Source organism: Epinephelus lanceolatus, chromosome 3 (assembly GCF_041903045.1).
Source record: "Epinephelus lanceolatus isolate andai-2023 chromosome 3, ASM4190304v1, whole genome shotgun sequence".
In the NCBI taxonomy this organism is placed as follows: domain Eukaryota; kingdom Metazoa; phylum Chordata; class Actinopteri; order Perciformes; family Serranidae; genus Epinephelus; species Epinephelus lanceolatus.
Window position 1 is genome coordinate 12,504,641 of NC_135736.1, and position 11,792 is coordinate 12,516,432.

Genomic DNA, 11,792 nt, shown 5'->3' on the forward strand with positions numbered 1-11,792 from the left:
TTATTGTGATTTTAGACTGTTCATCAGACAAAAGAAGCTATTTTTCACTCTGACATCTTGAAGAACAAACTTTTATTTGATTAACTGAAAAAAAAAACCCTGACAGATTAATTGATAATGAAAATCATTAGTTGAAGACAGTCCATGAGTCTACAAGTACACAAACACAAAATACCAAACTTGCCAACAACACGGGGCCTGGAAATGAATCAAAATCTGATTGTATGAATGAATCATAACACTCATAACACTCATAACAGGAGATTAATGAAAGGCCTGCCTCCCACTGTGCTGCCCACTGGCAGGGGGAGGAAGCTGTCAATCAAAAAGACAGGAGAGGCCTCACAGAGGCTGTCTGATGGAGGGGTAATGTCTCTATGGCAGTAAGGGAGAGAAAGTAGACAAGGTTAGACAGACATACAGATGGGCAGAGAGAGGGAGAGACGGAGGAAGAGAGACATTGAACACTTGTCAACAGTGAGTTTAGAGCCAAACCCTGGGGAAGACTGCCAGACAAGTGGCCATGGCAGCAGGGTAAAATGAAAGAAAAGAGATATCCTTACATTACTTTTTTCCGCCTCCATCTGGATTCTCTCTCCTTCATTCCCTGTTACACTGCTCTCTAGTGCTCTCTCTCCCTCTTACATTCACACAGTCCTATTTTTCAAACTGAGGAGTCTGTGAGTGTGTGTGTGTGTGTGTGTGTGTGTGTCATTGTGCTATATCAGCAGCTAGGGGGAAGGTAGCCCTCAGGTAATAAATAGGAGCTCAAATTATGTATAGTTGTTTAGGAGCATTCAGATAATTATATGCAGTATGTAGGTAGCATGTGCAGTATATGTGCAGTAGTCTATCTTGGTCTCCTCTGAGCGGAGACAGCATGCCAGCAAAGGAAGGAGTGGGGGATGTAAATGGGAAGAAACTGGCTTCAGCCATTACACTGTGTGCTAGATTTTTCTTTTACCAGCTAGTGACAGGGCCTCTCCACTACAGCTGACCATGTCATCCTGGTAGTCTCACCTTTCACCCCCCAGATAATAGTGGACCTACCCTATCTGGTTACAACTGCTGCTGTCACCACAATGATATATTTATTATGTATTTAAATTCATATATATCAGTAAACTACGAAAGGCTTATTGTTTTTTGGTTAGAACTGTTATGCTGGAGGCAGTCTGGTTAGAAAAAAAAAAAACATGTGACGTGAAACGTGAGAGCGGCTGGTTGTCTTTTGAGCTGACGTAGTTGATGCCAAAGTTAGCTTCCCTCTTGACCTCGTTTGCCTACCTGCCTCTCCCCATCTCTCTCCCTCTTGCTCAGTACTGCTGACACCAGCACCTCCTCAGCAATGACCCTGAGGTGTCTCTGTGCTGCCTTCCAGCATCAGGTTTACCCTCGCTGGCAGTATGACATTGCAATTAGGCAAAATATGTCCTGTTTTGAGGTTACTGACCTACACGGCCACATTAGTGTCATTCAGTAGTCTCTGACATTAGAAGGGCTCAGATCACCATAGTCAACATGACATAGGCAGTAACTACAATGGTAATTATTTCACTCTTGCTCTTAAAAACAAAACTTGATTTAAAAAATAATCAAATAAACTGTTAAAAGAAATGTGCATTTTGGAGAATTTGCTCATTTGGCACCTTATGAAAAGTTAGATCAGAGGAAAAATATTAATACAAACATGGCTTTGTGGTTCGTTTAGCCTAACAGAACAAATACTAAAACCAAAGTCCTCAATGAAGAGAAAATATAATGCTTCCCACAAAATGCAAAATTGTTTTATTTACATGTTGTATCATGTCAGCTAGCAAGCTGTTCACCAATATGTCCAAGAGGCAGTTGTGTGTTGTCCAAAGTTGCAAATGTATGCAAAGCCGGCAGATGCAGATGCAAGTCTGTTGGTCAAAAAACTTGCTGCACAAACAGTGCACAAACAGCTCCAACTTCGTTTTCTGTTTCTACATGTATTGGATACAACATAACATTTACGTAGCTTTGAGTTGTTGCTGGGGTTAAGCTACCTGTTCAAGCTAAGCTAGGCAAAGCATAAAGCTACCTTTGTATTGGATGCATAGATTGTAAAAAAGATATTTATATTCTCATCCAACTCTCAGTAATACAATATAAATGCAAATCTCTATTGGAGCTGATGCTAGGAAAGGCACATGGGCATGCTAGGATCTGTTTTAGACAAAATTACCACCATCCCCTCACATTTAAGTAGCAATTCTACAGCAAATACAACATATGAGGACCCCATCTTTACCCCCTCCTCTATCTGAAACCCTGACCTGACCAGTGATCCTACACTGATTTCATGGCTTTCCTTAAGAATACAGAAATAAGTAGGAAAACATCCTGAGTCTAAGCAAACTAGGGCTGCAGGGAAATTGTGAAGAAATTGCACAATGAGGCAGTATCCTCTCTTCCTGTGCCCCACAAAACAGTTCCATATCCTGGGACTATAGGGCTAAGCCATGGAGAAGGAGGCATGACAACAGGAACACACTGTACAGGAATGAACAGGCTAGAAACTCACAACACACACACACAAACCCAATCCCATAAAAACACACAGGCTCACACAGGGAAGCTTGATGTACACAGGCAGGAGGCAGTCTGTCTGATGCCTGTCGTTTTCCAGCAGGGATGCAGAGGAGAGAGAGGTGGGAGGAGGAGAAGGAGAGCCGAGGATTTGGGGGGGGGGGGGGGGGGGGGGGGTGAGAGGAAGGGAAAAAACAGGCGGAGGATGAAAGCAGACGCAGAGCAACACCAATTAAGAACGACAGCCGCCGGAGAACCAGACAGGGCACAGAGAGAAAGAAGAGAGACGAGGCTGGGAGAGGGAAAAGACAGAAAGAATCCTCACTAGAGAAATGGAGAAGTTGGAAAAAAAAATCTGAACGGAGCACTATTGAGGCTGGCAGACAAGGAGAGACTGAGGGACGAGGAGGAGGGGAGAAAGAGGAACCAAAATATCCCTGCCCCTTGATCGCTAGTATCTAGAGATACAGGGAGGAAAGCGAAGAATGAGGGGGAAAACCATGCAAGGGTGATAGAAAAAGAGAATAAAAGGGGAGTAAAAAGAGCCGCGCTCATGTGAAGACCGGGCGAGACAAAGGAAGACAGACACCAAGGTAGAACTTGAAAAGGGGACGAGCTGCGAGGAAAACATGCAGCTTCACGTGTTCTGAAACGCTGTCAGATCGACCGCAGACACAACACCAATCACAAAGGAGAGGAAGAGAAGGGAGGAGGAAGAAGTGGAGACTTTGCTCTCTCAGCAAAAAAGTAATATGGTCAGGTCGTGGCCACAGAATGTGGCAAATCCACTCTCCACCAACATTACCATTTGGCCAGCCACCCATTCCTGTGGCATTAGAGAAGCCACAGGGCTCTCCTGAGTCTTATTACATGGAACATTATCATGGACAGCCCTTACCTGGGGAATAATTCCTCAAAACCTGCTACTGCTGTTATAGACCTCGACTTCTCTCCACAAATGCGCGTGGGTGTGCATTTCTGTTTACTTGACCTGAATGGCTTGAGGAAAACAAGCCTGTAAATTCCACAGTTGATAAGCAGCAATAACAAGGTGTGTGTGTTTCCATCCCTCAGTCACACTAACAGTTTCACTGGCTGTGCTTGGTTTGTAAGCATTCACTGCATACCAGCTTTTCTTTCAGCAGGTGGAGAGAGTGGCTTGTGAGGATACACAGCACACTTTATTGCTACTAGACTGGACTTGCTCAATGAACTGTGGTGGAAATATTCTTGTTTGTGGGAATCTGTAGACGAGGGACTGATTGAGGGCGAGCAGGTAGGTGGAGAGTGGCGATGAAGGGCGACGCGAGATGGAGAAAGAAAGTCAAAGAAACGGATAGTGAGAGAGGCAGACCTGCGTTATAAATAACAGCTTTGAGGTTTGCCTCCAGAAAATTAGCTCTCAGTGTCTTGGCTGCTTCCTCTGCCAAGTCGATATGAAACTTTAACACGATGGCAGCTCATTAAATAGGAAAACAGCACAATGCACAAGACCAAGCAGGCCTGCTCCCTGCCAGCACCACTGCTAAAGCTTATTGAATTCAAGAAGAAACTGTCAAGTCGAGTGTGTTGGTGTGTGCGTTTGTCTTTACTTATGACTGCTTTGTGTTTATGAGAATAAGTGGTTGTGCATGGTTTGCATACGCCTGCATATTTTGTGCATTTGTTTTAATCTGTGTGCCCGCCTGGCAGTTTAAGAGCCTGTGAGGTGACTCCCTGTCTAAAAGGTCTGGATAGTTATGAGGTGCTATTAGCATTAATACAAATGCCTGACCTCTCATGATTAACCTTAAGCAGGAGTTCCTCAAACTTTTTTTTAACCACGGACCAAAACTGAGCACCTCTAGAATTACACTGGCATTCATTAATAAAGCGTTTTACCATGGCCACAAAAACACTGGCTGGCTGTTTGCAATTCAACACAACTGCAAAAATAAAAAAAAATGCACACTAGCGGTAGACCAATGCAGATCCTCATCTGCGATTTAGATCAATCAAACAGCAAATCTCATATTTTCTATATATTCTTAAATTGACCTATCTAGATTCCGTATTCTTAAAACACATTGATGGCGTTGTGTTGACGTCAAGATGTTACTCAGACATTGCAGTGAGGAGAGCTCAAGAACCAGGCAAAACAGGGTTCACAACTGAGTGTGACTGCTGTCTAGAACTGTCATGATAACTTCGTTTGTTGGACGATATATTGCCCCAGAAATTATGTGGATAAACAATAAAATTGTCATTTTAATAAAATTTTATGCCACTAATATTATAATATAATAATATTATAATGCAAGCACACCCTTACAAAGAGGAATTCATTTTTAATTCGACCAGGGATGACAGTAAAATGTATCTCAGCATAGCTTTTTTTCTGTTCATTCAGCTTAGTCTTATAATGGTATGGCTAACCCTGCTGTTTATTCTGGCACCATGCTGGCAAAAAATGTTGATGACATACGTATGTAAACAAAGACAAATTTAAACACAGGGACAATATCGTCCGATATACGGACATGAACTTGGTCATTTTTGCTGGCCTTGATAAGTCAAGAATGTAATTGTTGTGACAGGCCTTAAGCTGTCATTTGTGCATCTCTTATTTAATGTTTGGGATATAAATAAGGACTGAGAATGATCTTTTCAAATACTACACAGCCTGTCTTCACCATCAAAATCAGAAGAAAAAAGGACACATACCTACACATGATGCATGCTAAAACAAATGAGCTATCCAGTTGGGCTGTGGCCCCGTCAAGGTTACTTTGACCCCCTCTGTACATTCACACATACAAAATTCCAGTAGAATTCCCTGGCAGTCAGCAGTGTAAGCAATAACACAGACAGAAAATACATGCTGTGCTTAGTTGTGGGAACAAAGCCTGCTCTGATGTAAGGAGGACATAGATGAGGACAAGAAAAAGCAGGGAAAGAGATGGAAGTGACAGCCCCCACTGTAAAGCTGTCATGATGACGGTGGAGATGTAGAAATACCAGGGAAAGCAGAGCAGTGGCATGGATGTGTTTCTATCTTGAGTAAATATTAACTAGCTTAGTTTTATTGAACTATTAAGAATGGGCATCCTGAGATCTGCACTTTCAATATCTTTAGTTATATCCGGCAGATATGCATTATAGCTCCTGACAAAACACTGAAAATACAACAAATTACTGCAGGAATCTCAGTATCAAACATTAGTAAAGAAAGTACAATATGATGTGTTGGGCTAACAGTTTATTAGCCCAAATTCTAAAGTATCCTCAGATCCCCAGTGCCTTAATTAATAAGAATAAGGCTATGCCAAACTGTTGTTAAAATTTAATCTGCCCAGAAGAAATTCTATTTTGTGATTTAACAGGGTCTCAACTTCCGACAGTTCTGTTTAATCAGACTAAGTCCTTAAAATGTGCTCCAACAATCAAAATACACAAAGTAAAAGTAAACACTTGAACTTCATTGATTGTACTCACGTTGATTAAGGCGATAAAACAGTCCAAACACCAAACAAATGACCTGAGCTTACTAGATTAAGCCACGGTCTTAGCATAGGGGGAGAGTAGAGCATGCTAGTGCTATTTACATAGCCGTAACTGAGAGCTTTGGAAGCTCTGTAGGAACTAAGTCCTTTTACATAATAAGTGAGACTGTCTAATGTCTGGTTGGAACAGGAAAAAGGGGAACACTGTAGGCTGGATGTCCTGCATATTCTCTGTCAGCTACCATGTGATGGCCCTCTCCTTCTCTCCACGTCTCTCCAATTAGCCGACATGGAACAGAGGGAGGGATGGAGGCCCCCACCGAACCTCCACACACTGAACATTCCCCTGGACCCCTGCCAAGACTCACAGGCAGCAGCTCGCCGGTCTCAGCTTCGCTTCTCCCATCCCCCTGCTTCTATTCCAGCCTGGCTTACCCCTGGTGGGCCCCCTAAGCCCCTGCCCCCTCCATTGGCGCACAAGTTGGACAAGAGGGCGGGGGTTACACAGACGCCCAAACCATCCCAACACCCATAGGACTCTTTGGTTACAACTACCCTATACGTTTTTAATGCAAAAGCCACATGTATGACATAGTTTAAAGGAGATCAACCCATAGTCGTCTTTGTACGTGGGACAACTGGTCACAAAAACATACCTGGTGGCAGGACTGAAACTATTCTTTAAACCTTCCTCTGAAAAACAATGCATTCTTTTACCATATAAGAAGTAAATGCAGCTCACACTTTAACACACTTGTTATCAGGAAGAGGTGAATTTAGGGCTGGGAGCACTCGAAGATAAGATCATGACTATCATAACATGAGATCACTGTCTCATACCAAAGCAGATTAGTGTCAGACCTAAAGTGAACTCTGGCTGAGAACATGCAAACCCGTGTTGCATAAATGGACAGACAGACCTACTAAAACAAAACATAAAACACCACTCACAGAAAATGTCAGTCTGGACACTTGGAAGTGTTAAGGACCCACTGATACCATTTATTTTCAGGGTTATGTCCATCCAAAGGAGGATACAACAACTATTCCTGGCTTCCTATCGTTACTACTGCCAACACCACAGTCAACATACACTCCCCCCTCGCTGGCTCCCACAACATATACACAAACACTCCTCATTTAGTACAATGGCCGCACCAAGCACAACTGCCTGGCAAGTCTTTATACTGCCCCCCTCGACTTCAAAATAGAGCAGAGGAAGAGGGTAATGGCTTTTGGCAGCCTCCCATTGAATCCAGCTGATTCTACTGTCAACACCTCCCTACTGCAGCAGCACCCTGCGGCAGTGTTAAGCGCGTTATCTATCAGGACTGTGCCAGTTGTTTGAAAAGCCTCATAATCACTGGCTCAGTAACTACCACGGACAGACCTGGGCTAAGGTCAATGACGGGGAAAAGGGATAGACAACACAAGCTACTTTTCCAAAGCACAACTAAGTGGGATTTACTAGAGCAAACACAAAATGTCTGACTGGGGGACAGAAAGAACTTTTTGTGCAGCCTACCGGGCAAAAAGACGAACTTCTGTACAGAAATTAAAAATCAAAGCAGAACAACCAAAACAGTGACATAGAACAAGCTGGCCCATTCCAGATACATTTGGCCCTTTAGGGGAATCAAGCTACTGATTGCAACCTGAAAACTGGACTAGTGTTCATGTTTTGTCAGTAAAAGGTCAGACAAGGGGAAGCAAGCTTTGAGTTTAAACAAATGTCCCTGGTCTCCTCGGTGATAAGGAGCTGCAGATGGACTTCCTGCCAGGGTTTGTCCTCATGGCTTTGTTATAATACACTCTAATCAAAACAATGTCTAGATGCCAACAGCCTACAGCCTGGTTGGATCCAGAGCCAACATGGGTTATGGGTTTCCTCCAAGTGCGCTGCCAAAACAGCAAAAGTAGTAATATAATTCAGTGAGTCTGGGCCCCAGTGAGAGACTGGATTTCTCATTTTGGGTCTTGTTGCACTGGGAAAGAACCAATTATACACCTCAAGATTGGGATAATTTAGAGTTCTACAATTTCTGTGTCTGGATTTGCAGATGTTGGCATGCATTGATAGACTATCCATGCTCTCCATAGACCATCGGTGCAATCCATGTTCTCCCAGCAGATAATTGATGCGTTCCCTTTGAATCAAAAGGAACAAAGCCAAACCTTTAATACTATTCCATAGACATAACATCTGTACGAAGATTCAAAAACAGAAGCTCTGTTGACATCTTCATCACAACACAACACGTCTTGCCTTGAAGTTAACTGTGGTGCTGGTGACCTAATGCCTACACACACTCCCTACTGGCCCTAGTGCCCTCCAGATGAGCCACCCGCTGTGGCTATCGTGGTAGCTATGGTGCTTAAGCGGTTATGTCTGGGCAGGGTAAGCCTAACTGTATGGTATTTAAGAAAACTAGCAGTCTCCCTCCTCTTCTTCTTACCAGGCTTTAGGTCTGTCTTTTCTCCCTATTCATTTGTTTTACATACACACAGGAGGGGCCCCTGCAACATCTTTTCACAGCCACCCCCTTACTGCGTGCACTTTGGCCTTTTGGAAAGACGGTCGTGCGCATGGAAGGGAGGAGGACCCTTGACCCTGGGTAAGAACAGGGCTCTGTGTGTGTGTGTGTCTGTGAGTCAGCTAGGTGTCTGGGGCATGCAGGAGGCAGCTCACAACCTGCACAACTGCAGGGCATAAACCAACTGCCGGGGGCTTTGAGCTTGACTTAAACAGTCACACACTCCCATGGCAAAAACGACAGGCATTCCATGAGTGTATTCACTGGCTGATGCAGACACAAACATACAACACCTGCGACAACACAAAAATGAACTTTTCCTATCAGGTAGATGATATAGGGTTCCAATAAAACACAAGTGAGGATGCCTTGATTGGTTTAAAAACCTCCTTCATCCCTCTACCAGCGAATCTCCTAAACTCAGGACATAAGGAGGGTGTAAAATGAGGGGCTGTGATGCACGTATTTGAATGCACTTTATGTCTGCACTATGCACTTTATGTCTGTTATTGCACTATAACTGTATATATTTTTATGTGGCAGCCTTTATGTCCAGGACAAATTTCCCTAGGGACAAATAAAGTAATCTTGAATCTTGAACACACTTACATTTCAAAACATGGCAAAGATATGCACATAAACAGGCTCCAAGGCATACACGCAAATGTGTATGTGCCTCACACACAAACAAATGCCCTTACAGTCTCCCCATCCGACTGCAAATGTACACATGTATGTGTGCCACTGCTGCTTGCGCACATTTTTCATTTCATCACCTCACTGGTGTGTGACGATAGAGATAAGACAGTTATGACAGAGATGTCAGAGGGGGGGAATGAAAAGGGGGTTTGAAATTGAACGGGAAATTATGTACTTCAATTAAGACACGCGGAGGAGATATTAAAAGCTATACTCCAGTGCCTGGGGACAGGATGCAGGAAGGGGGGATGCAATGGAAGGCGACAGTTCAATCAGTATCTCCAGCTTTCTCACCATGCCGGGAGGGGTGGAGGGAAGAGAGACAGGACAGCTATGTTTAATAATGTCATTGGAATTAGTGTATTGGAATGTACAATGGTGTGGAAGATACAGGATGTGATACAGAATGAACCAAAGGCTAAAGAGGAGTGACAACGGAACAATTGGCATACAATGTCAGGATGTGTCACGCTGAGAAAACACTGCAGCTTCATGTGCAGCCACAAAACAAGACAATTCTGCTGTCATAATACAGCTCTATTCTGTCAACAATCAACCTATAGATAGTCCTGTGTGACCAAAAAAAGCCTGCTACCACACCATGACCTTCTAATAACTACAGAAACATTGGCATGGCGATTCTCTCAGTCAGTTCAAGAAACCATCACATTACACGCTCACATGTACTGAGTGTGTTCCAGTCCACTCAACCAATCATGAAAGACCTATGATATAACACAAAAGTTCCCAACATTTCAACACACATACTAAATTCAATCAGTAACCTCTTAATGAATATCCAAAAGCAGCACATGGGAGAGTACCTCTGATCTGTCAGTCGTTTTTGGAGGGTTTTCTAATCGATCCAACATCACATTAAGCGCTTTTACTAATTTTTGAAGGGGACTCCCTTCAAAAATCCCTTGGGTGTTTGGGTGTTCTAGGGAAGACTGTTTAAAATTCATACAACTCAGTCTTGTTTCTGGGGATATGCAACATTAATATTGTAAATAAAATGCTAAACTACACCATAAATAAACAGAGATAGTTGTTGATGGCTGTATTTATTATGTAGCACTTAACATTGCTTGCCATAGCCCAGTGTTAACGTCGCAGTTGTAAATAGGATTAACGGAGTTATGAAATAATGCTCTGAAAGTAACACTGCGATATTATTTATTAGAGCTTCTGTCCACTTTTGTCCAGCCGCTGAGATTTTGATTTTAAAACACAGTGATCAGCAATAACATTCATCAATATTTCATGAGAGAAAAACACCATTCATTATAAACTTACCTTGCGTTAACCACAGCTTTGGCAGCTTTCAGTGAAGAGTCGGTGCATGGCAGAAAAACACATGAAGAAAAGCATTCTCCGATGTCTTTTCTAAAGTTACCCGTAAAAAGAGATGGAGCAGAGATTCAGTCGCAATTAAAGTCAGACTTGGCAGATAAGCCGACTGCTGCTGAAGCAGCTTGGTGACAAGATACCGAGGTAAACAACGGCTACTCAGCCAAAGATATACACACAGCAAGTACGGTAATTTATGCTTTGAGCAAAAAAAAATTAAACAAAATATGCCGTGAAATTACACTAGCCGAAAAACAGTTTGTTAGAAAAACGTCACGATATAATGGGGGGCGGGGAAGGGAACGAAGCACCACTAACAACAAAAACAAAAAAAACCCCAACACGGATAAAATGACTTTGAAAAGCAGCTAAATAATGCAAGCTAACGCTAGCTGGTTAGCGTAGTACGTCGTCGACCGTTGCGAATTAGGCAGTTTTCGTTAAAAAAAAAATAGCCGTTGAGTTCTCGCCGTATAAGAGCAAGCCGACGGCCGTCAGCCAGCCAGCCAGCCAACTTGTTTTAAAGTGCAAAAGAAATGTTTTTTTTTGTTTGTTTTTTAGTTTAGGTCGCCAGCTGGACGACTAGCGACGGGCTGGCTACCGCGAATGCAAAGTGAGAAACGACTCCGGGGAAATACATTCTGTGTGGATCCAGACAGCGGAGCGGACAGTCATGGTAGGCGTTCAGTGAGCTCTCGTTGACAGTGGTCTCGCAGCCATTTTGTTCAAACTAACAACACTGCAGTCTCGCTCTCCTCCTCCTCCCAGAGAGCAGACAGACCAGGAAGTGGCTCCAGATACGTCACTCCCGACCAACCAAAGTTTCAGACGCCAGCTCCGCCCGCCGCCCTCCGGCCCGCCCTCCCCCCTGTTCACCAAAACCTCCAAGCGGCCACAGAGGATGGACAGGCAGGCAGCTCATATTTCCAAGGTAATTGCTCAAGCATGCAGTCAGTGCCGTGCGCTTAAAAAAGCAACAAATGCAACGCTGTTATAGATTTTGGGAGGATGATATTATAAAGATAGAAAGTACCTATACACATTCAAACTGGCTCCTAGTGACACTGTTACATAATACTTTATAGTACAGAAATACGACACCATACTTCATGTGACTCATGACTAAAATAGTGCATAAGAGAAACAGAAATGGATGAGTCATAAAAGTCTACAA

General features: G+C 43.3%; 1 protein-coding gene across 2 annotated transcripts in view; it reads right to left on the reverse strand.

Annotated features, from left to right (window-relative positions):
* Positions 1-11,354, reverse strand: part of tnrc6c2 (trinucleotide repeat containing adaptor 6C2) — a 57,353-nt gene extending 45,999 nt beyond the window's left edge. For both annotated transcript variants that reach the window (XM_033624328.2, XM_033624327.2), the window contains exon 1: positions 10,565-11,354. The gene's annotated coding sequence lies outside the window, so the exon portion shown is untranslated. The remainder of the gene's footprint in view (positions 1-10,564) is intronic.
* Between the last annotated feature and the right edge of the window lie 438 nt (positions 11,355-11,792).